Genomic DNA, 25,643 nt, shown 5'->3' with positions numbered 1-25,643 from the left:
CATCCCCCATATACTGTCAGTAGGAAACTTGGTAACATGAATAAATAAGAGGGCAGCCAATAGGAATACATATTCATTCCTAAACTGACCTTAACTGACCTGAAAAGTGTCAAATTGTATCATTTTCAGTTAGTGCACACTAACTCCCAGTTAGTGCGCACTAACTCCCGTTAGTGCGCACTAACTCGAGTTAGTGCGCACTAATCGGAAAAAACGATTTTTAACGATTTTTTAACTAAAAAATCGTGCCTAAGACGATTTTCTTGCCCTGCCACACGATTTCTATCGTTAAGACGATATGGAAAACGATTCACATCCCTACTATTAAATTGAGTTCATTACAGAGAAAATTAACGCCTTGATGCATGTCATTACTGCTCGCAGCTCTAGGGGGCTTACAATCAATTTGCTTATCCATGACTGAAATGAAGTCGCCTCCCAAAATGAGGGCGCAATCAGGTAATTTCATTAAAATACCCACCAAATGGGTGAAATAATCATGGGAATAGACGTTTGGAGCGTAGGCATTACAAAAAGCTATTCTTTGATGGCAGAGTGTCCCCACCACAATGACATAACGACCTTCCACATCCTGTAACACCTCGTCCAGCTGAAATGGTACCTGTTTGTGCAGAAGTATTGCTACTCCCCTCTGTCGCGAAGAATACGAGGATGAGAGGCAGCTCCCAACCCACTCCCGCTTCAATTTGTTATGTTCCAGCTCCGTCAAGTGAGTCTCCTGTAAAAAGACCACCTGTGATTTGGAAGGCTGAAACGTGGCTAGCAATTTTTTCCTTTTGATTGGAGAATGTATGCCATCCACATTCAGAGATGTTACCTTAACCGATACCATGTCAGCTGTTTAAATGGAACATAATAATAGCAGATAGCACAGAAGTGACAATGACAGTGATGGGACCGAGTGCCCCCCAGCCTGGGCGCCCCACCTCCCTTGTCCGAAACAATAGAAAAACTTTCCAGACAGATTTAAGAAACCGAAAGGGCTCCTGGGCGTATATTTGAACCCTCCCCCCCCCCCCCCCCCAACCTGTTTCCCCCCCCCCCCCTCCCACACACACACGGTCTGCATCCATACCCACACATACTCCACGCATACGGGTCTCATCCAACCCCATAACTTTTTGCTCCACAAGAGGCACAAATACCCATCTGCCCCATAGGACCATGGGCTTCCCTCTGTCCCCCCCCCCCCCCCAAGCCTTCGCCACCACCATCCCCCTTCCTTATGCTTAAGGCACTAAAGCTGGTAACAATGAAACAAACACTTTGAAGTTTACTAAACCACTGAACCGCCCCTCAAAGAACAGTGAACTGTAATATAAAAAAAAACAAAAAACTGTGAGGAGACGAGAATTGTACCCTTAATTAGGGGTCCAAAGTCAGTCATAGGGTAACTAGAGTGAATTGAAAAACAAAGTCTTTTGCAAATGCAGAGGCAGCGGGCTCACAGCGCTAGGAATCTGAAGACCTGACTTGCTGGCGAATTTCAGTCCAGCAGAGCTGCGTCATTCAAGTAGCATGGACTTGTTCCAGCGAGGAAATAAAAGAATTGGCTTCCTCCTTTTTAGAGAAAAACAGGGTAGTACCATTGCGCTGCACTCGGAGTTTGGCAGGAAAAAGTAGTGCAAACCGGATCCCCCTTTTGTGTAACTCTGTGCATGCAGGAGACAGGGCTTTACGCTGTGCTGAGACTGCTGCGGAGAAATCAAGAAACAGCACGATCCGGTGGCCCTGGTATTCCACACCCCTGTGCTGCCGAAAGGCTCTCATAAGTTGAATTTTGTGGGACCAGTTTAAAATTCTGGCCATCACAGGCCGAGGCTTTCTAGTCGCTTCCCTGGTCGGCCCCATTCTGTGTACCCTTTCGCAGCGCAAGCAACCAGAAATCAAAGTCAGACCCACCTGAGCTGGCAGCCAGCCTTCAATAAGATCATACAATTCTTGGTCTGACACGTGTTCTGGAAGGCCAATTATTTTGATATTGTTACGCCGGTTCCTATTCTCTTGATCCTCTAAACAGTCCAGCAGTGAGGAATTTTGCGTGGTTAGGTCCACAATATGCAGCCGGTCTTCCTGATCAGATACTCTATGCTCCGCCTCATCCAGCCTTTTAGCCTGCCCCTCTACTGCATTCTTTATTTCCTCCATGGAGGATTGAATTTTTAACAGCCTGGCATCCAGCACTTCAGCAACCCTAGCAGATATTTTTAGGAGGGCCGTCTCAGAGACCTCTGCCACCAGAGTTGTGCTGTCTCCTGCGATGGTGGCAGCCATCTTGGCCACACTATGCTTTTTCTTCTGGGGAGTCTGCGCCGATCTTTGGTGCATATCAGGTCGCAGAGCGCTCATTTTGGTCCCCAGCCACGGTGAATCGACAGCCCCACACGTCCTCTATCACCACCAAGCACCAGACAGGCAGAAGAAAAACAGACTGAGGGAGGATAGCGGCTGATTTGAACAGAGTGTGCTGATCCTTGAGGGACACCTGTATCAATATGAAATGAATCAGATATGTGGTTGCCCAGTTTATTTATTTATTTTTTATTTTATTTATTTGTGTTTTTCTATACCGGCATTCACGGGAGTACGTATCATGTCGGTTTACATAAAACAAGGGGTGATCAATACATTATAACTACATAACTAAAACATAAGAGTATACATTACAGGAGTATAAACAAGTGCACGGAAGAGAAAGTTACAATAAAACAGGGGTTATTCTAACTGGGATTAGAGTTAAAGGAAAGATAAACAAGTTTAACAAGAAGTAAAACATTGTAGTGATTGGTTTGTAGTGTCTGATTCAGTTAGAAGAGAATGTTCAATTAAATAATTGTTCTTTTAAATAAATATTTTATTTGATAGAAAATGTTCAGTATGACTAGGAATTCCTATTAGATAGAAAGGAAGAAAACCATTTGAGAACCATTTTGCTCCGCTGATAGCATAACAGGGTATGGTCCACAGTGTTGAAGGTGGCTGTTAAATCAATTAGCACAAGACAATAAGATTCATCATCATCAAACCCACATAGGACAGAGTCCATTAAAGAGACAAGTAAAGCCTCAGTTGAGCAATTTTTTCTAAATCCAAATTGGTTTGGGTATAGAATATCATGGTCTTCCAAATGGTTTACCAGTTGGGATAACCCTGCTTTATCAAGAACTTTTGAAAGAAAAGATAAATTGGATATTGGACGATAGTTGTCCCAATCGTCAATTTTACCAGTTTTATTTTTATGATTGGTTTTATCATAGCTTGTTTTGCCCCATCTGGAACCAATCCGTCTGAGAGCAAATGATTGATTATGGTTGCAGTTGTCAGAGTGATTACGCTGTGTACTTGTTTCAAAGAACTAACTGGAATTGGGTCACATAGGTGAATAGCAGTATTAATTTTAGTAATGATTTGACTAATTTCTAGCTTAGTTACTCTGTCGAATTTGGTCCATTTAGCCATGCCATGTGTTCCTTCAGGTTCTTTTGTTGGCAAGCAGGTGGGGAATTGCATTTTCAGCCTATTGATTTTATCTAACAAAGAAGTGGCATATTCATTGCAAGCATTCTTAGATAATTAATAGTTTCTTGAGATGGAGGATATTGGTCCTTGATTAGGTGTTTTACTACTTCAAAAAGTAATATGTAATTAAATATTGTTACACGCGCCGGCCACAGCAGACCCGCGGCTCGGCCCCTCACCTCTTTCAAAGTGATCCAGCATCTGGTCCCTCGTCTCTGGTGGCTGTGGGCCGCCGGCTCCATCCTTGGGCTGCCCCTGGGGCCTCTGCAGTTCCTAATGTTCCGCGTCAGGCCTCTCCGCGTGGCCCGCGGAGAGACGCTGACCCGACCAGCACCACGCCTCTCCCTAGGCACGCACGTGGCACAGCTAGTCCTTATGTAGGGCCCATGACTGGAATCTGGCCATCGCCCCAGATGATGACATTGGCAGAGCTCCGGTATATAAGCCCGGGCTTTGCTCTCTCAAATTGCCTTTGCAACAGGTCCCCTCGCTAGTCGAGTACTCGTTACCTCTTCAGTTCCTGGTTCCCGATCCTGATTACCTTCATTCCTGTTTCCTTGTTCCTGTGTTCCTGTTCCTTCATCTCTCCTTCGGATTGCTAACCTGGTTTGACCTCTGCATTGCCTGCCTACTCCATTGCCTCTCTCCAGCCCAGACCTTTGCATTGCCTGACTACTCCATTGCCTCTCTCCAGCCCCGGTCCTCTGCATCGCCTGACCATGCTGTTGCTTCTCTCCAGCCCTGGACTTCTGCTTCGTCTAACCATCTTTTGACTCTCTCCTCGTCTAGACTTCAGCCTTGCTTGCCACTGCTTCCAGACTGCCGCCAGCCCTGAATCCAGCTTGCTTAAAGATGCCTCTTCAGCCTTTGTCCTGGATGTGGTTCACTCAGGCTTTGGCCTGCCCTTGCTCGGGCACCCTCTGTCAGACTGTGTTCCTATTGGCGCCCGGGTCTCTGGGACTCCGCCTCGTCCAGTACAGACTGATACCTACACTAGTTGCTGCCTCTGGGATGACTCCGATTCACCCATCGATGACCACTGATGGAGGCCGCCTAAGTCCAGCTGGCCCCGGCACCCTAAGATTCAACCTGCGGGGAACAAGGGCTGGTATTGGTGAAGCACCAGCTGGCCTCCAGCCATCTGCCCTCTCTGCCTGCCAATAGTGTGGACCCATAGTATCCCTCCGATGGGTAGCGTCAACCCCACCTAGGCCCAAGAGTCCACCTCCAGCACAACAATTATGCCATGAATCTGTTTAGCATAGTAATGGTTTGTTTTTTTTTTTTTGCTTTATTAATTTGTGCCCGGTATTTTGTTAGCAGAATTCTATATTTTTCTAGGGATTCAGCAGACGGGCATTTCCGCCATTGTTTCTCATATTTTCTCAGGGTCAGTTTAGTGCATCTTAACTCATCATTGTACTATGGCTTCTTTTGTTTAGAAGTATTCCTTTCTTTTTGATTAGTTTTCATCTGGACTGAACTTAGTTTTTCAGCTATTTCATTGTCTATCTGATCCCAGGAGTCAAATGCTGAGGAGGCATTAGCTTGATTTAAATCAGGTAGCTTATTTTTAATTGATTCTGCAAGTACATCCATTTCTATCTTTTGTCTGAAGGTAAAAGTTTGATAATTGTTTATATTTTTATGAGTTGGGTTGAAGAAGGTTATTTCCACCTTTATTAATTGGTGATCGGACCAGGGCAATATAGTGTGGGAGGTAATGATAAGACTATTATTGTTATTGGCAAATCTTAGGTCTAGAATATGTCCTGCTTTATGAGTAGCATTAGTAACAAATTGTGCCCAGCCCATTGCTTCCATTGTGTCTAAAAACATTTCGTATGCTGTAGTTTTAGGTGTTCTATCTACATGTAGGTTAAAGTCTCCCTCAATTAAGGTAGCGTCTGGTATAGAAACACCTTGGCAAATAATTCAATTAGAGGTGAGCAATCTTTTTGTAGTATTCCTGGGGGACAATAGACCATTCCTATGTTTAGTTCAGGTGATTTTAAAATTTCCACCTCAAATGGTTGGTTAATCTCTACTTTGTAAGGTATTAGTTTAAGTTATTTTTTACTGATTATTAATAAAACACCACCTTTTCGTTTAGGTCTAGGAAAATGAAATACATCGTAGTTGGGATGTGAAATTTGGTTTAAGAGCACATTATCTTTGTCATTCAGCCATGTTTCAGAAATGCAAAAAACAGTAGGATTTAAATCCTCTAACAGATCATTTATCAGAGGGATTTTTTTTTTTGACAGAGACTGAACATTTAATAAGAGCACTGTAAGCATTAAACAGGAAGAGATAACAGGAGAGTTGTTTCTTATCATGGGGATAACAAGCTTTGGGATCCTTCTTTGCTTCTTTCTTGGGATCCTTGATACATCTCCATATAAGCCCCGTTCTATAATCAGTTCAATGAAGTGTGATTGATCCATGACTGTAGCAGGATAACCATGGCAGTATTGAATAAGCACCTTTGGGTCTTCACTTTGGACACGCACGAATGGGCAAGCACCTTTGATCTTGCTCCTTCGTGCATGCGCCAAGGGCGTGCACCCTATGGTGCAAATGCCTCCGGCGTTGCTGCTGGATTGCTGCTTCTTCGGCAGTGGGTGAGCAATAGGCAGTCTGTGTGCAGGGTCCAACTTGAGGGCACCGGCGTCTGCTTCCTCTCTCTGGGAGGAGGAGGGAGCATCCGTCTGATGTCAGCCCTGCCGGTGTTTTTCAGCACTGCCAGTGTTTCTTCCTGCCAGAGGAGAAAACTGACATCAGTGGCCAGGCAAGCTCAGCATCGGCCACACTATACGGCTTTGTACATAATTAAAACTACCAGTTTGCCAATTATTCCACCAGTTTGCCTAATCCTTCTCCAGGTCATTGAGATCTTCCTGGTTCTTCAGCCTGAACTCCCTCCAGCTCACTCAGACTTTCCACTTAGCCAATAATACACAATAGACAAATCTGATATTTATTTATTTATTTATTTAGACATTTTATATACCGTCATTCCATGTATAGATCACAACAGTTTACAAAGTGACATTCATAGTTAATACTCAACAAACAAACGATGATTGGTTACTGAGGTGGTAGTCATAGTCAAGCATTAATATTTATTATGTTAAATTGTCTAGAATGTATTAATAATTGATCTAATATTTAAGATAAAGGGTAAGGAAAATTAAAACAAAATGATAGTTTTTTACATCTTAGTCAAAGGGTTGTTTTGAGAATCCTACATTCTCTCATTAGATTTATTCTTCATGATTCCATTATTAGCTTTTATCCTTCTTGTCTTTGTGGCTCAGTATATTCTGATGTTTTTAAGTTAGATCATATGCGTTTTTGAATAGTCATGTTTTTCACTCAAGATAAATAGCTCAAGATAAATAGCAACTATAAAATGATGCAAGTATGTTGCCAAATGTACACATGTGTCTTAAAATAGCAGCTAGGGATGGTAACATGTGTGTCAGCGCACTCCCAGATACACGGCAATTTTATAACTTGTGCACACATGGGGTAGATTTTTTAAAAATGCGTGTTCGCGTACTTTTGTTGGCGCACCAGGCGCAAACAAAAGTACACTGGATTTTATAAGATACGCACGTAGCCGCGCGCATCTTATAAAATCCTGGATCGGCGCGCGCAAGGCTGCCGATTTTGGGCAGCCGGCGCGTGCCGAGCCGCCCAGCCTGCCTCCGTTCCCACCGAGGCCGCTCCGAAATCGGAGCGGCCTCGGAGGGAACTCTCTTTCGCCCTCCCCTCACCTTCCCCTCCCTTCCTCTACCTAACCCACCCCCCCGGCCCTATCTAAACCCCCCCCCTACCTTTGTCCACGGATTTACGCCTCCCGGAGGGAGAAGTAATTCCACACGAGCCAGCGGGCCGCTGGCGCGCCGAGACGCAACCCGGGGGCGGTTCCGGAGGGCGCGGCCATGCCCCCGGACCGCTCCGGGCCGAAACCACGCCCGCCCCCGAAACACCGCGTCCTGCCCCCAAAACGCTGCGTCGATCGGCCCCACCCCCGACAAAAAACCCTGGGACTTACGCGAGTCCCGGGCCTCTGCGCGCGCCTGTGCGCCTATGGAAAATAGGCACACCGGCGCGCAAGGCCCTGCTCGCTTAAATCCAGGCGGATTTACGCGAGCAGGGCTTTTAAAATCCGCCCCTATGAGTGCAACTCCTTGTAAATTACCTCTTTAATGCAGATCAGCGTTCCATGCAGTATGCAGGGCTGGCATTTTACTTATGGTTATCACTGGGGCATAGGCTTAAGATTTCTTACTTTGGGCGAGATCTTGGAGGGAAGAGTTTTGATTAATGGATTTTCTGGTGTGGGCAAGATTGATTCAGTGCCTCAAGAGGGGGTTCATATTTGGGGCTTATGGTCCGTTTGGTATTTACTTGTGGTGGGGGCTGGCTGGAGCGAAGCTTCCCACGGCGGCAGTGCATGGATGTAACCACTGCTGAAAATGTCTACACATTCCTATCATAGCATTCACTCAAATTACTGCAGTTTAGTGAGTACCAAGGTAACCAAAGTAGTTAAAGGATCTCTGTGAGGCAATTGTCCGCTCCCCCTGCACAGTTTAAAGCACCTGTGAGTCTGTAACGCATTTTCAAAGGTAAACTTCTGCACAGAGTTTTCCTTTGAAAACATTTTTCCCTGCAGGTACAGCAGTTTCAGAAATGACTGCAGAGCTTGTGGCTGCAAACTCTCCAGTGGGAAGTGTGCATGGGGTGTGAAAATTAGGGAAATAAACATTCAAATCCTGCTCCTCCCACTGATGCTCCTTGTGACCTTGAGGAAGTCATTTCACTCTCCCTTGTCTTAGGTACCAACTAAAAGGTGAATTTTAAAAGGCTGGTGCACGACAAAACTGGGAAATTCACGAATATATTGGGATGGCGCACACCAAGCTGATTTTAAAAGCCGCCCAGATACGCACTTATCTCCTGCTGCAAGCAAGTCATACTTTACTTTTGCGCATATAGGGGCGGATTTTCAGAGCCCTGCTCGCGTAAATCCGCCCAAAACCGGGCGGATTTACGCGAGCAGGGCCCTGCGCGCCGGTAGGGCCTATTTTACATAGGCCTACCGGCGCGCGCAGAGCCCCGGGACTCGCGTAAGTCCCGGGGTTTTCGGAGGGGGCGTGTCGGGGGCGGGCCCGAACCGCGCGGCGTTTTCGGGGCGTGTCGGGAGCGTTCCGGGGGCGGGCTCGGGGGCGTGGCTTCGGCCCGGGGCGGCCCGGGGGCGTGGCCGCGCCCTCCGGACCCGCCCCAGGTCGCGTCCCGGCGCGCAGGAGGCCCGCTGGCGCGCGGGGATTTACGCCTCCCAGAGGGAGGCGTAAATCCCCCGACAAAGGTAAGGGGGGGGTTTAGACAGGGCCAGGTGGGTGGGTTAGGTAGGGGAAGGGAGGGGAAGGTGAGGGGAGGGCAAAGGAAAGTTCCCTCCGAAGCCGCTCCGATTTCGGAGCGGCCTTGGAGGGAATGGGGGTAGGCTGCGCGGCTCGGCGCGCGCCGGCTATACAAAATCCATAGCCTTACACGCGCTGATCCAGGTTTTTAGCAGATATGCGCGGCTCCGCGCGTATCTACTAAAATCCAGCGTACTTTTGTTTGCACCTGGAGCGCAAACAAAAGTAGGCTATTCGCGCTCCTTTTAAAATCCGCCCCATATTATTTTTAAAATAGCTAGGAAAGGTACATGCATTCATTGCCTTGATATACATTCTTTCAGTCTTTGCATGTCTTTGCGTTTCGTCCCTCAGCTCCGCCCACCCAGGAGAAGCAGCCTACCAGCGAGCACAGACACGTCAGCAGCAGAGGTAAGCGGGGGATTTAAATCCCTGCCGCTCATCCCGGCGTCGCGCGCCGAAGGAGCGCGACAAAGGGGCCTGCCCCTTTGTCTCGCCCCTTAGTTGCAGCCCCGAAGGAGCCCCGATCCCTACCCCCGGAATGACCACAGACAAACCTCTGCTTAATTAACGCTTCCCATTAACGGATTTCGCAGCCCTGTTTGCAACACTCCGCCTTCCAATAAAAAGAAAAAAGAAAAGGAACAAATAGTCCCGCTTCCTGCTGATACTTCAGAATTCTTACAGCCTCTCCTCTCTCTCAAACTAACTCTCATCCATCTCATTATAGACAGCATCTACTCCCAGCTTGAGCTACTAAGATTTTTTCTCCCTGGCTTCTCTTTCAATAACTCCCAGAAGGAATGCAAAACCAATACATCCCTATCAGACACCACCGTCTCCTTCACAACATGTCACCTGTGCAAGAACTACCAATTAGAAATCCCAGATCTCTCATTCCAATCATGATCACTCCTCTAACACAGTTCCTAGGGCTAACTATGCTCTCAGTAACACTGGTCAATGCACAATCTCTGACAAAAAAGACGCATATCCTCAATGACTATCTCTTGGACTGTAACCCTGATATCTGCGCCATTACAGAAACTTGGCTAAAAAACTCAGACATTGCTCTAATTAACCAACTACCCACTCACAAATACGATTTCTTCTCAATCCCCAGACACAAAAAAAGAGGGGGTGGCCTGCTCCTAGCCACAAAGAAAGAATTCAGACTAACACTTCATCCTATCAAGTTAAAATCTACAATTGAACTTGGATTTTTTAAATCGAATCACTTTCAAATTCTACTAGTCTACGCTCCCCCAGGAATCCTGGAAGCAGACTCCTCACCCCTTATAGAAACCATTGTGAAACACATCAACACAGATTTTCCTACCATAATTTTGGGAGATTTTAACTTACACTTTGATGCCTCTCCACAATCATCCAATTGTGAAGCATTCCTCACCGCCCTTAACGCTATGGGATTCACCCAGATTATCAACAATCCAACTCACAGAGCAGGACACACATTGGATCTTATTTTCATTAATGCTAATTTCCTCTGCTCTATTGATCCTACATGTACCCCCATTCCCTGGTCAGACCATTTCCTGATAACTACAACCCTATCCACCAAGATACAATCTTCCACTGATCAACACCTCTCCACCATTTACTTCAGGAAATCTTGTGCTTCAGAAATTCTCAGCGAGCAGCTCACCAAGGAACTCACAAACCTAGACACATCTAACCCCAATTCAGCTGTGCTATCCTGGCATAAGATCACGGAAAGGGTAGCAAACAATCTTTGCCCATCAACCTCGAAATTAATCAACCCAGCAAAAAAAGGTAACCAACCTTGGTTCACCAGCGAACTCAAACGGATAAAACAAGATCTACGCCACAAAGAAAACAGATGGCGCAAAGTCCCTTCACCGTCTACTCTTTCATCATACAAAGGAACTTTACATTTTTACAGATCATCCATCCTAAAATCAAAAAAACAATACTACGCTAATAAAATCCATGACCTACAATATGATGCAAAGGCTTTATTTTCATATGTATCACAAATCACAAAGCCAATTCCTCCATCAATACCAGATGATCATGCTCAATCCAAGGCAAATGAGTTAGCCCTGTTCTTTCAGCAGAAAATTTCAAACACTATAGCACTTCTTCCAACTAAGACCAACCCTCCTGATTCAAGCTCCTCCAACCACATACTCAAGGATACTAAATTCGACAACTTTGAATTAACTTCCACTAAAGAAATCGAAACCATTTTAAAAAGGCAGAAACCATCCAGCCACCCAACAGATAACATACCCTCCAAATTATTGCTACTCATCCCAGACACAATCTCAAAACCTCTGACTAACATCATAAATTGCTGCCTAACTCAAGGTCTGTACCCAGATAGCCTAAAAAATGCTTCCCTTAAACCCCTCTTGAAAAAACACAATTTAGACCCTAGCATTCTTGCTAATTTCCGTCCAATCTCTAATCTTCCATTCCTAGCCAAAATTACAGAAAAAGTAGTCAATACCCAGCTATCAGATTACTTAGAAGAACACAATATTCTTTCCCCTTCCCAATATGGTTTCCGCAAATCACGCAATACAGAAACCCTGCTCATCTCACTAACAGACCATATTATTATGGGAATGGACAAAGGACACTCATTTCTTCTAATCCTTCTAGACATTTCAGCAGCCTTCGACACGGTCAACCACACCATCCTCCTGGATCGTTTATCTGATATTGGCATAACTGGCTCAGTCTTCAGCTGGTTCAAGTCCTTCCTTGATAACAGAAGCTTCAGGGTCAGGATCAACAACAAAGAATCACCATCGACAAATTCTTCTCTTGGCGTGCCTCAAGGATCCTCCCTTTCTCCCACCCTTTTCAATATTTACCTCCTCCCCCTTTGTCATCTGCTAACAAGTCTCAATCTCATCCATTACATCTATGCTGACGATGTTCAGATTCTGCTCCCCATTACAGAATCCATTACTAAAGCTCTCTCACTTTGGAAAACTTGCCTTCAATCTATAAACAATCTCCTCAATAATCTAAATTTGGTCCTCAACTCCGCTAAGACTGAATTACTATTTATCTCTTCCAACCCAGACATCCATCCTCCACAAACCCATCACAGTCTCCAACTCACCCATACTCAAGTAAGAGATCTGGGAGTAATTCTAGACAACCGCCTTAATCTAAAGACTATGATCAATTCGACTACCAAAGATTGTTTCCACAGACTACAGGTGTTGAGAAGACTCAAACCTCTCCTATATCTCCACGACTTTAGAACTGTTCTGCAATCCCTAATATTTTCAAAAATAGATTATTGCAGCGCTCTTCTCACTGGCCTACCCAGCTCAACCACCAAACCTCTTCAAATGATACAGAATGCTGCTGCCAGAATTTTAACCAGTACCAACTGAAGAGATCATATTACACCAATTCTCCGAAACCTTCACTGGTTACCAGTCTACTACAGAGTCCTTCACAAATCTCTCACCCTGATACACAAGTCCATCCATAACTATTTTCATCTTGACCTTGAATTTCCCCTCAAACTCCATACATCCAACAGACCGATTAGAGAAATCCACAAAGGAGAGTTACAACCCCCTCCAACCAAAACCATTCGCCTAGTTTCGACCAGGGTCCGAGCCTTTTCTCTAGCAGGTCCAAACATTTGGAATAGCCTTCCTGCAGAACTCAGGTTGGAATCATGCCTACTAACTTTTAAAAAAAAACTTAAGACTTGGCTGTTCCGACTAGCCTTCTTGGATCCTTCTGACACACAATAATCTACCATCCTACTCACGAGCCATGGAACCATGCCTTCTTTGTGAGATGCCTCTTATCCAATACCTCCGCAATTAAACTATCTTATGACTTTTGATTTTAAGTTATGGCCCTACTCGGGCCTTTTTTACTCTATTTACTTCCAAGCTGTAAAGCCTCCAAGTTTATAGTCCTTGTTCAATGTAACTTTCTTGCTCTCTTTCTGATTATAACTTATTGTTCCGTTTTTTGTTACAAGTTTCTATCCCTCGTTCGATGTAAACCGATCTGATATGGTATTCAACCATGAAGCTCGGTATAGAAAAATGTGAAATAAATAAATAAATAAATATCCTATGAGCGGGTTATAAAGTACTAGCATAGATGCTAACCCTGGGCCTCACAAAACATTCAGTTCTGGTTACACCACTGCTTCAATCTATGGCTTCCTAGGACTACATTTTCCTGAAGCCTCCAATCTTTCTTCCATTTACTTTTTTTCACTTAGAGTCGCCCTTTCTCCTTTCCCATAGTCCCATCTATAGGTAAGGCAGGCAAAATTCTCCATAATTTCAGACTTTTTCTCTCTGTGTGAGGTGCTTATCTCACAATACTGATAAAAAAAAAAAAAAGTATAGTTAATAAATTGCATGATAGTTGTGAAATCTACTCAAAATATAATCAACCTCAATAAAATATATATTTCAAAAAAAAAAAATATATATACATATATATATTATAATCAACCTGTATAGGTCAGATCCAAAATGTTCTGGGAAATGGCCAAGATAGTTTTAAGGGATAGTATAATTTCATATTGCGCTGCTAAGCAGAGAGACCTAAATTAAAGTATTATAGAATTAGAGTTTTGAAATATTTTTGAAATATATTTGAAATATTTGGACTTGAAATGTTTAACCTCTGTTAATATGCACATTGTTATACTTTTTCCACAATTGTTAAGAGAGTTACAATTTACATTTTGTAAACCGTTATGATGGCTTTACCGAATGACGGTATATAAAACTCAACAAATAAATAAATAAATAAATAAGTAAATAAATAGAGAAGCAGTTAAAGCAAGACAAAGAGACCTTTGCTATGACACCTACAATATACAACAGAGGAAAAAGTCCTATGCTAACCAGGCAGCCTTAAATGCTCTGCTAATTCAGAAAGTAGGAAATAATTTAATTTATTATAAACATAAACTGTTTCTAGATGGCAATAAATCTGATCACAGCTTAGCTAAATTAATCAAAACACTAGAATGAGCTGGGTTTGTTACATTTATTAAAGATAACCGGGAAAAAAAGGTAGACTCAAGCAAAACAGATTAATCAGGTTTTCAAGTTATTTTACAGAAAGTTATACGCTACTCACAGGGTGCTGAGATACAGGAGGAACGCATAAATTCATGGAAATATTGAATTGCCCAAAGTAAAGAAGAAAATGTTTGATTATATTAATAACATTTTTCTTTCTCTGACCTAGAATTCATAGGAGTTAATCAAATCTAGAAGAGTCTTAAAAGTTTCAAGCCATCGTGGGCACAGTGCAGACTTCCACACAATATTTTCTTCAGACAAAACTGCAGCCCATGGAGGGACATGCATGACTAATTAGTAATTAAGGGAGCACTCCCCCGTCTTTATAACAGAGCTAAATATGATCCTACCAAAGTAGCCCAGCTCGGTAAATCAGGGCTCCCTTGTCTCCTGTACCTGAAAGAAAATTCAGATTTCCCACTGTTGGGTAAGTACGTTTTGATTTGTCAAGTATCTTCGCATATTTTAATCTGCTTTGTGGCATCTTAATCTGTTTTGGATTCGGTATATTTGTACTTTATTCCTTGTTCCATAATAACATGATATAGTAAAGGATAACAGAGAATGACCCCCATCCTATCTGCCCAGCTTTTCCTGAACAAACCGCAAGAATAGACCCCAGCTGCCAGGTGTCGAAGCTCAGGCACTTGTAGGATATTGCTCCTTATCCAAGTCAGATTTTTTGTTTTCTTCCTCATTTATTCACTACCATCCTGGGTAGACAAGCATACAAGATTCCAGCAGTTTCTAGACATGCGGGCAGATTTTAAATCATGTGCACGCGTAAACAACGGGGGTTACCCGCCTGGCCGGGCCTTGTGCACGCCGCACGCATTTTCAAACCCCCTTTACGTCCGAAGTGCCGGGCTCAGTTAAAGGGGCGGGGAGGGGTGGGGCTGGAGGCGGCCAGTACAGTGGTCATTTACTGTTGTGCCGGGGAGCAGCAACTTGAAAAATAAAAAAAATAAGATAAGGTAGGGTAGGTTTAGGGGGTGGGGAGGAGAGGGGAAGGGGAAGGAAGGTTAGATAGAGGGGTAGGGAAGTTCGGTCTGGGAGGGAACTGGGGAAGGCCGGGATGCATCGCCGCATGAAATTTGCAGAATTCTACCCCCCCTCCTTGCGCATGCTGTCCGTACATATGCACGTAGATTACAAAATTCGGTGTGAATTTAATGTGATTTTATAACATGCATGCATTTTATGTGATTTTATAACATGCGTGCGCCAGCGCACGCGTGTAATAAAATTGGCGCATCCATGTTCGCACACCGGGTAGCGCACACACATGGACGCACGCGCACTTCTTTAAAAATCTACCCTATAGTGAATGCCCAACAGGTTCTTCTTGGCTGTGGGATTCAAACTGCATTTGGTTAAAATTGCAAGTTAATCAGGGTTCACTTGCCTCTTATATCGTGAAGGATAAGTTTGTGGGGAGGTGTCAACCTTATGTTGCTTGATAAGAAAAGCTTAAAGACCTGGCTATTTCAGAGACATTTTGGACCTGTAGCATCTTAGGCAGAAGTAGTGAATGGAAGTGATACTGGGCCTGATTATTCAGTTGTTTTTCAGAATGGCATTTTGAGTGGTTTGTTTTATTTTTTTAGATTTTATGTTTTATTCTAAGCTTGTAAACCACAGCAATTTATTATGATTTTGTGGTATAAAAGTGAGTGCAATTAAATTAAATAAATAAATAAATAGCCAAGCTACATGTAAAATCTCAACAAGGGACAAAGGAGCCAGGAGCTGAAAGACTGCGAGACTTCCTTTCCAGAGATATCCCGGCCAAGGAGCACATGGATGGATAACCCTCCTAAGAGAGTGAGTTAAGTAATCTAAACTTTGATCAGAAAGTATCTTAGCTGAGGAGAGAGAAGGTTTATTTCCTTGCCTTTTGTCCCCAAATTTGCTATCTCATCATAATTGCTTCAGCATTTAAGCCAAAGTCAAATATAAACCCTTGTTGGGAAAGAAAAACTGGTAGACTGTGGTCTTTCTGTAAGAGTCTGAAACCAGACCAGTTTTCTGTTTTGTACCAAGTAAACCATTTGGAGAAGCTTCTCAGGAGAGAGAGAGATCTTTCACACACTGCAGTGCTCATCTATTTCATCATCTAAGTGATGATTTGGGAATATTATAATATGACAAAATGAAGAAAAAATGTGAATAATAAGGATTTATTAATGATTTAAAGCTTAATATTAATAGAATAAATTATACAAGTGTAAAATTAAGTGTTATAATTTTATTTATTTATTTATTTTAGTTTTTTCTATACCGGCATTCGTGAGAGTATCACATCATGCCGGTTTACAATAAACAAGGGTGTGATGAAAGGTATAATGAACGAAGTAAATAACATGTGCTGAACAGTTACAGTTACAATAAAACAGGGATAAGTACAACTTGGAGTAGAGAAGTGATAGGAAAATTAACATAATATATTAACCAACTTTGACGAGGTACATTTACAAAGATTTGACGAGGTACATAATATTTTTAATTGTATGAATGGGGTATGTTTGAGAAAGTTATATTTTAATTGTCTAGATAGGGTGTTGATATATTGGTCTTGTTATAATAAACAAGTGTAAAAATTATATTGAACCATAAGTTTCTCTTTATGTGTATAATATATAATATATGCATCTATTTGGTTTGTCATCTAGCCAGCTCCACCATCAAGAGGGATTTCTTCATTTTTTGAATTGTTTTTTCCCACACAATTTTGTGTTTGGGACAGGGCGCACTCAGTCTTTACAAACTGGTAACATTGGGGTGGATCTGTCCCCCCCATTCTTTTTTTGAGTACTCAGGGTAAAGACAATTTTTGAAAGTTGTATACTTCACTGCTTTTTCCACCTGAGCTCCAGCGCAATTCTTCTTTCCATGAAGAAATCAGAGATGATATGGATCCTCTAACTGATCATGTACATGCCATTCCGGTCTTGGTCAAGTTTCTCACTACCTTACATTTTCTTGCCTCTGGCTCTTTCCAGAATGCAGTAGCTGTGATGGCCCGGATGGACCAGTCAACGTTTTCAAGGCATTTCAGCCAGATTCTGAGGACCAAAATGAACAGGGTTAGGGAGTACATCAAGTACCCACAGCAGCTTACAAAGTGGCAGGAAATGAAGCGTGCTTTCTTCAATATTGCAGGCATGCCTAATGTAATGGGTGCTAACGATTGCACCCACGTCACTCTCACCCCCTTCCCCACATGGGAGAGAATTAGCATAACATAACAGGAGACATTTCCACTCCCTGAATATACAAGATTTGTGCAGTTTGACCATGAAGATCATCAGTGTTGTCTCCAAGTTTTCCGGAGGCAGCCATGACTCCTTCATCCTTGCACAGTAGCTGCTGGCTCAGAATTTCACCGAAGGGAAATACTGCAAAGGCTGGATGATCATTGTGTCAAATCAAAGCGTAAGCTAAAATGTCAAAATGTAAACTCTCTAGGGTGGATACTATTGCTCCACATATATTAGCTCTCTGGGGTGGGAGCTGAAAACATTAGCTGAGAATTTAAATTGAAAGCTCTCTTTGGTGGGTACCAAAAGAGCTTTCTGGTGCATGGTGCCAAAAGCATGTCCCATTCCACTGTACAATCAAATACTAGCCATCTGCAGTGAGTCCATGTATGCTCTCTAGAGTGAATATCGATAGCTTGATTTATTTTGGTGCTTTTCATGCAGCAAGTTAATTTTAAATTTCTTGCAGGAGATATTGGTTACAGCTGTAAGGCATGGCTGCTCATTCCCCTTGTCTGCACCACATATGGCAGCAGAAATCTGTATAACGAGGCATGCGCAAGAACCAGGATGGTCATAGAATGTACTTTTGGCCCTTTTTTGAGCTGATTCTGCTGCCTTGACTGCTCTGGGGGAGTATTTCAGTATTCACCAGAGAAAATAGCAGATATTGTGGTGTACTGAATGCTCCATAAAATCACCCTCCAGGAAGGCATTTACCTGGATGCGGATCCAGACCTAGTGCCAAAGCCTAATATATTATCCTCTGCTGTAGATGGAGATAATACGGCTAGAGGGAATGAGCTGCACCACAAGGTCATAACAGACTAGTTCAGAGGTACGCTTTTTCACATGGTGGGGGATTGGGGTGAGTTGACATTGGTGGGGATGGCTGTATGGAAGAGATTCTAACTCCAAAATGTGTCTCTTTTTAGATTGGCTTGAACCCCAGGGATGATGTGAATGCCAGGAGAAATACACCTGCCATCCAACTAGTTTTATATGTTTTTAACATATTATTGAAGCTAGGACTGAGTCAGTATCATTGATGCCGAGTAACGAAACCACACTTTGTTGTGGTTGTTTTTTCTTACTCCTTAATGCAAACTTTGCAGCCACGGAAAATCTTGACGAGCCCTGAAGAAATACATTGCTATTGACAGTTTTCTTTCCACTGACCCCTCTCCTATATCGGGAACTAGCTGGGAAGAACAAGGTAGTGGGTACAACATTCTAATCATTATATTTTGATGGTTTTTGTTATGCATTATAATCCATTTAGCACAGTATTCTTTGGATTAGAAATAATTTAAAATAAAATATAAAATAAATATACCACGTTAGGTTGTGCTTTCTACTATTTCTTTACTTTCAGTAACTAGGATTCTCCTATGTTTATCCCATGCCCTCTAAATTGTGTTGCTGTTTCAGCCTCCATCATCCACTCCAGAACGGCATTCTATGCATCCACTACCCTTTTCTTAAAAAAATATTTTTTGATGTTGCTGCTTGGTCTACCCTCTCAGTCCCTTATATCATGATCCCTGATTTTACAATTGCCATACCCTTGAAAGAGCTTTGCATCTTATGCATTATTAATGCCTTTCAGGTAAGCATGCAAATATCATTTAGAAAGTTAACAATTTAAACTACTAAAAATTAAGGGGTAGATTTTCAAACCGCGCGATTTGGCCTACTTTTGCTGGCGCATCAGGCGCAAGCAAAAGTACGCTGGATTTTAGTAGATACGCGCGGAGCCGCGCGTATCCGCTAAAATCCGGGATCGGCGCGCGCAAGGCTATGGATTCTGTATAGCCGGCGCGCGCCGAGCCGCGCAGCCTACCCCCGTTCCCTCCGAGGCCGCTCCGAAATCGGAGCGGCCTCGGAGGGAACTTTCTTTTGCCCTCCCCTCACCTTCCCCTCCCTTCCCCTACCTAACCCACCCGCCCGGCCCTGTCTAAACCCCATCCTTACCTTTGTCGGGGGATTTACGCCTCCCGGAGGGAGGCGTAAATCCCCGCGCGCCAGCGGGCCGCTAGCGCGCCGGGACGCGACCTGGGGACGGGTACGGAGGGCGCGGCCACGCCCCCGGACTGCCCCGGGCCGTAACCACGCCCCCGTACCCGCCCCCAAAACGCTGCCGACACGCCCCCTAAACGCAGCGACGGCCGGGCCCACCCCCCGACACGCCCCCCTCGGAGAACCCCGGGACTTACGCGAGTCCCGGGGCTCTGCGCGCGCCGGTGAGCCTATGTAAAATAGGCTCCCCGGCGCGCAGGGCCCTGCTCGCCTAAATCCGCCCGGATTTGGGCGGATTTAGGCGAGCAGGGCTCTTAAAATCCGCCCCTAAAAATTTAAGCATTTATATAATAAAGTCATTGATCATTGAATTGCCTGCAGCAGTGAGAGGAAGGTCCCTGCCCTCATGTGCCCACATGCTTGCCCCTCTGCCTACATACCTGCATACTCCTGCCCCTTTCTTGATATGCTGGCATGCTCTCTGGGCTGGCCAATAGCGGTCTGGCCCACCGGGAAAAGGGCAGTGCGGAAGTTAACCATGGCAAGTCTTCACTTACTGTTTATTGTTTAATCATTTAAGCAATTACAATTTTACAGCCATGCTTTCTGGTATATTAATGTCTCTATCATGTCTCCCTTGGCTCTCCTCTTGTCAAGCGTATGCATGTTTAGAACTCAAAGTCTCATTACATAGGACTTCTGATGCAGACATTGCACCCTTTTGGTAGCCCTTCTCTGGATGCGGTAGAGAGGTCCCTTCCCCTAATATTCAAACCCACTCAAGGAAGTCAAACCCAAATTATTTTCCAATACAAAATCTTGTATTGAGAAAACATTGCGACAGGAACCCTGCCTTCCCACATTTAGGAAAAGACTCAAAACGTGGCTATTTATGAAAGCATTTCCAGACCTAATCTGAACCTTAATTCATCATCAACTAGTCGCTTAGACTTTGCCCTATCATGGTAATTAATTAACTCTACAGCATCAGCACATTTCATTAATGCCTCAACTATATTGAAAGGCATATATATACTCTCTATGAAAATCCCCAACTTCTTTTCTCTGTTCCAAGTTAAATGTATCCCTTGTTTTATTGTAACTGCAACTCTTAGCTTTCATTTGTTTAATGTTTACTATTACTATTATGAGGATCAATGTCATTTATTACCTGTTTTGTTCCTTCTATACTTGTTAATTGTAAACCGACATGATGCGATATTTATCGCGAATGCCGGTATAGAAAAACTTAAAATAAATAAATAAATAAATATAGCAACACAGTTGCCAATGCTATATAGAGCACAAAAAGCATTGGTAAAACAAGTGAGATAAAGTGTGTATAATACAAAATAACACAAATACTAGGGGTGTGCATTCGTTTTGAACTTAAATGTAAAACGCAACTTATTTTTTTTTTTAACTTAAAAAAGTGATGAGGCGAAAACGATCGGATTTCCAACTTATTCAACATAGCTATGTTGAATAAGTTGGAAATCGCAATTGTTGATCCTAAATAAAAATTTAAACCCCTCACCCTCCTTAATCCCCCCCCCCCCCAAGACTTACCAAAACTCCCTGGTGGTACAGCAGGGAGTCAGGACGCCATTTCTGAACTCCTTTGCGAGGAGCACGTGACGTCGGCGTCATGTCGGAGTGACGCGGCGTCACGTGATTCCCCGCGCGATCGCTCCGGGGGACCCTTGTTGCACCCAAAAGGAACTTTTGGCCAGCTTGGGGGGGCCTCTTGACAAGACAAATAAGCCCATTTTTATTTTCTTTCAAATGAACCATAAAAAAAAAAAAAAGAAACATTTTCACATGTTCAATTTGGGGAAATAGTGGGCACTATTAACAAATGATGCAACCTATTTGCAAATAGGGTGTATGAAAGCTTTCTTAAATCATTTTTCCTTCTCTCTACTCCTTTAGGCATGCCCATTCTGTTGCATATCTTAGGATCATCTAGGAATAGGCATTTGGGAGAAATAAATAAGAAATGAGATGAAATTTCCTATTTCATTTCGGGTTGTTTTCAAAACAGAACAATTTAAATACTGACAAAATTTTGTTGGAATCTTGTTTTGTTTTGATAATCGGTTGGGCATAGTCCTTGGCCTGAAGCCGAGGCTAGGCCTAGTGAATAGGTTGAGACCCAAAACAGGGGCCCTATGCCCAAGCATGACTCCAGTGCCTCGGCCCAAAGAAGGAACCACAACCCACACTTGAGCGTGATGCTGGGGTCTCGGCCTAAGGGCCTTAACTGAGACCTGAACAAAGGCCCAGGCCCAAAAATTTTCCATAGACTGGGTCCTGATGCTTACACTTTGGCCTAGACCCAGGCCAGATGCTGGGACTGGACCTGATGACCTGACTTTGGCCTTGGCCAGGACCTGGTTCCTGACCTGACATTGTGACTCAGTCCGGAGACTGGATCCTGATGCCTGGGCCTCGGTGCAGACCCAGGCCCAATGCAGAGGCCTGGTCCTGATTCTTGGGCCTTGGCCTAGGCAAGTCTGATGCAAGGGCCTGCTCCAGGGACTGGGTACTGATAACGTGGCCTTGGACCCAGGCCTGATGCTGAGACTTGGTCCAGGTGCCTGGTCTTGGGTGGAGAGTGCCATTCAATCAGATGCCATACATCCAAATTTATTTATTTAGATTTTTATATTCCACTTTTTTAGCACTTCAAAGCAGATTATATTCAGGCTCCATAGGTTTGTACCTGAGGTAATGGAGGATAAAGAGACTTGGCCAAGGAGCAACAGTAAGATGTGAACCCTGGTTGCTCCAGTTTGTAGCTTGCTGCTCTAACCACTAGGCTACTCCTGAAATGGTGCCCTCCACTGGGAAAGATGCACCAGAGTTTATTTATTCCGCTATGTCCAAGCGGATGGCGTCATCTCCAGAATGAGGTGTATTGCATGGCTTTTCATGGCGATTATGATTTCTCCCCTCCTACTTATCCACATCTCAGTACTCAAAACTCCTAAACACAATATCAGACGTCATACCTGTAGCATAGCCATGCACCTAGAGCCATCTCTTGCCCCCTTTCTGCACCCTGCCCTCCACGGTCACACTCTGTTGCAAACTCTAATACACAGACTGGAAAAACTTAAGACAATCTGAAGCCAACAGAGACGCTCAACCTCATAAGTAAACCAAAAGAAAAAGGCAAAACAATTGGTAGGGAAACAAGAAGCAAAAGGCACGAGAGACACACCACCCTGTTCAATAATCTCTATCACTTTCCCCTGAAATGAATCCTCCATGCCAGGTTCAGTTATTCTCCCCTCTCTGCACACACCCTGGCAGCCTGAGCAGTACGTGCTTCCTTTTTATATATTTTGGGAGATGGGGGGAGGGGGGGAGGACTGGGAGAAAAGCAGCACCTTGTTGACGCAAAATAGTGCACAGATGGCAATTAGCATGACAGGCGGCCAGTATTACTGCACACTCATAATTGTCCCTGTAGTGTACACAATGAACGTTTGGAATGCACGTTACAAAATGTGGCCCCCTTTTTTTTTTTTTTTTTTTAAAGATCATGTGTCCCGCACATCACTAGTGAATAGCAAGTTCAAAGACCTAAAAGCAAAAAAAAAAAAAATTCAAGGTAGTTAGCTCTGTTAGACCTGTTCACCCAGTTATGATTTATGGGGGTAATATCTTAACAGTCCGCATAAGAAAGTCGTCAAGAAGGCACATAAGTTACACCAATCTTTAAAGCAAACTTATACCTTGAAAATGATCCCACGAAAACTACCCACACACAATTACGCCTGCCAATTTGTGCACAGGAAATTTTCAAGGAAATTTGCAAGCATACTTTTGGAAATCTACGTTAAGTCCAATCCTTTCCCCAGCTCCACCCCCAGGATCACCTCTACTCAGTCCGGGTAAACTTATGAGCAGACAGGACGTATGAGCATAAGTTTACCGACATATCGGATGAGCAATTTTATAACAAGCCATTTTCTCAGATAAGGCACTGTTTTACCCATGCAAATGCTTTTGAAAATTACCCTCTTTAAGACTATTTTCTATTTCAATTTCATGTTGCAATCTATAAACTAACTGATAATTTAAGTTACTTCCCTTTAAGAGAACATTAAGACTATTCTGCAAGTTTTGTTCCGTTAGTCAGAGCCTGTCTTGATCTCCTCATCTCTGTTTTTCTCCATAATCTATCATTCAGATAGCTGGTAAAGGATATGTTAATAATCTAAAACTGAACACCTTACATAAATGCTTTTTCTACCCTGAGGCTTATGAAGCCAGATGGAATGTTGACATATAGTCTCACTGTTTTTAAAAAGCTCAGATAATTGAAATCTTGAGCTGTCTTGAAATAACAAAAGCACATAATCATGGACAAAAATTCAAACCTTCAAATGCAAATTATTGCTGGCCACATCAAAACTTGTCAACGTGGAGGGGACATGATTTTATTTTATTTTTTTCAGAAATCTGCAAACCACACAGAAGAAAGAAGAGATGATCCTGGAAGAGAAGAAATGGATTTTGGTATTTTTGAGATTGTTTCCCTTGCTTATTTATTTATTTGCTATTTATTTATTTTGCCCCTTGTGGGGTAAAATGGAAAACGGGGGAAGTAGAAGTGGTGGAGCTAAACGTGGAAATAGAATCCAAGATTCTGGTAGAGGCACAGAGGATCATTTGCTACCAAAAAAAAGTGAAGGGAATGCCAGGGAAAAATTGTGGTCTATGGCTCAGCAAAGGAAAGCAAATTGGGCATATCAACTGGGCCCTTTGGTCTTTATCTACCGTCTTATTCTATATTTCTATATATTTCTACCTCTGAGGAACTTCTGTCTCGCATGCATGTTCTATAAATGGAATACATTTCTTTTCACATCAGCCGTAAATTCTACTGGGCATTGACAGGAAGAATTTTCAGGACCTTTGTAGCTGAACCAGCATTTAAAAAGGAAGTGTTATTTCATGTAAAGTTAGCTACAACTCTTGAGTTGAAGCTAACATCCCCTAGGAACATCAGGATGCTAAGGCACAACTTAATGTTCCCGGACCCATGAATTAGAGGCCAAATGGCCTTAAAATGCGATCTCCACAGTGGAGAAGAGACCCTGGGGTACCTCACTCTCATTCCCCCTGCCATTCAGGCCCTTCTCTTCAAATCCCACCCCTTTTTCTAACCCTCCTGGTCAGCACTATACTGAATGAGATGGGGCAGGTCATGGAGCCTGGGGGATGGTCTGAATGCTGCTTATCAATTATAGAGGGAACGGTTTGTAAAGAAGGGGTTTGAAGAATGGGGTAGGGTGGGATGGGGGGGGGGGGGGGGTCACCATCCTGAAGGGTATTGAAAAAAGGGGAGAGATTTGGAATGGAGGGGTGGGGGCCTGCATCATGAGCTCTTTTATTTTATTTCATTTTGTTTTGCTTTGAACACTATTGGGACCATGCCAAGGGGTGGTGGAGAGTGGGACAGGGGTATCGCCAGATCCTCAGGGTCTCTTCTACACTTGGGGGGGAGAGGCACAAATTCAGGCTGCTCGATTCCTTTAACAAGATTGCAGCCCTGCACTGTTGGGCCGCCATTGAGCACAATTTGCAGGGGCAGCTAACCTGCTGTTTGAAAATACCAGCTTACTGGATGACTACCAAATGTTTTAGAAAAGCAATTAGCTTCTTCAGTGAAGATGCTGGTTCAGCTACAAAGGTCCTGAAAATTTTTCCTGTCAATGTCCAGTAGAATTTATAGCTGATGAGAAAAGAAATGTATTCCATTTAAAGAACATGCATGAGAGGCAGAAGTTCCTCAGAGGTAGAAATATATAGAAATGTAGAATAAGACGGTAGATAAAGACCAAAGGGCCCAGTTGATATGCCCAATTTGCTTTCCTTTGCTAGGCCATAGACCACAATTTTTCCCTGGCATTCCACGTTTAGCTCCACCACTTTCTGTTAATATATGAAAGAAATATGTTGGAGTCAGACCAATTAACACCATAACCCTAAACCAAGATCCCAGAAAAAAGCTGCAATTCCACAGAAGCCTGTGGTCCTCTGATTGATAAGACTCTGGACTGTCTTAGACAAAACTGGAAACAGGAGATTAAAAAAAAAAAAAAGAACAGGGTGGGTTCATTCCCCAAGATCTTTTGGGCTATAAAGAGCAAGCATCTGGGGATATTCAGGTGTTGCCAAACTGCAACTCTCATCCAAGAAGCTAATCAGGTTGGAGTTACAATAGATGGTCCAGGAATTTCTCTGCTCCACCCATAGATTGACCTAGAGGGGGTTATTAATCCACATATTTATGCCATTTT

The sequence above is a fragment of the Rhinatrema bivittatum genome, chromosome 1, assembly GCF_901001135.1.
Source record: "Rhinatrema bivittatum chromosome 1, aRhiBiv1.1, whole genome shotgun sequence".
NCBI classification, from domain to species: Eukaryota; Metazoa; Chordata; class Amphibia; order Gymnophiona; family Rhinatrematidae; genus Rhinatrema; species Rhinatrema bivittatum.
This window is presented reverse-complemented; position numbering follows the sequence as displayed.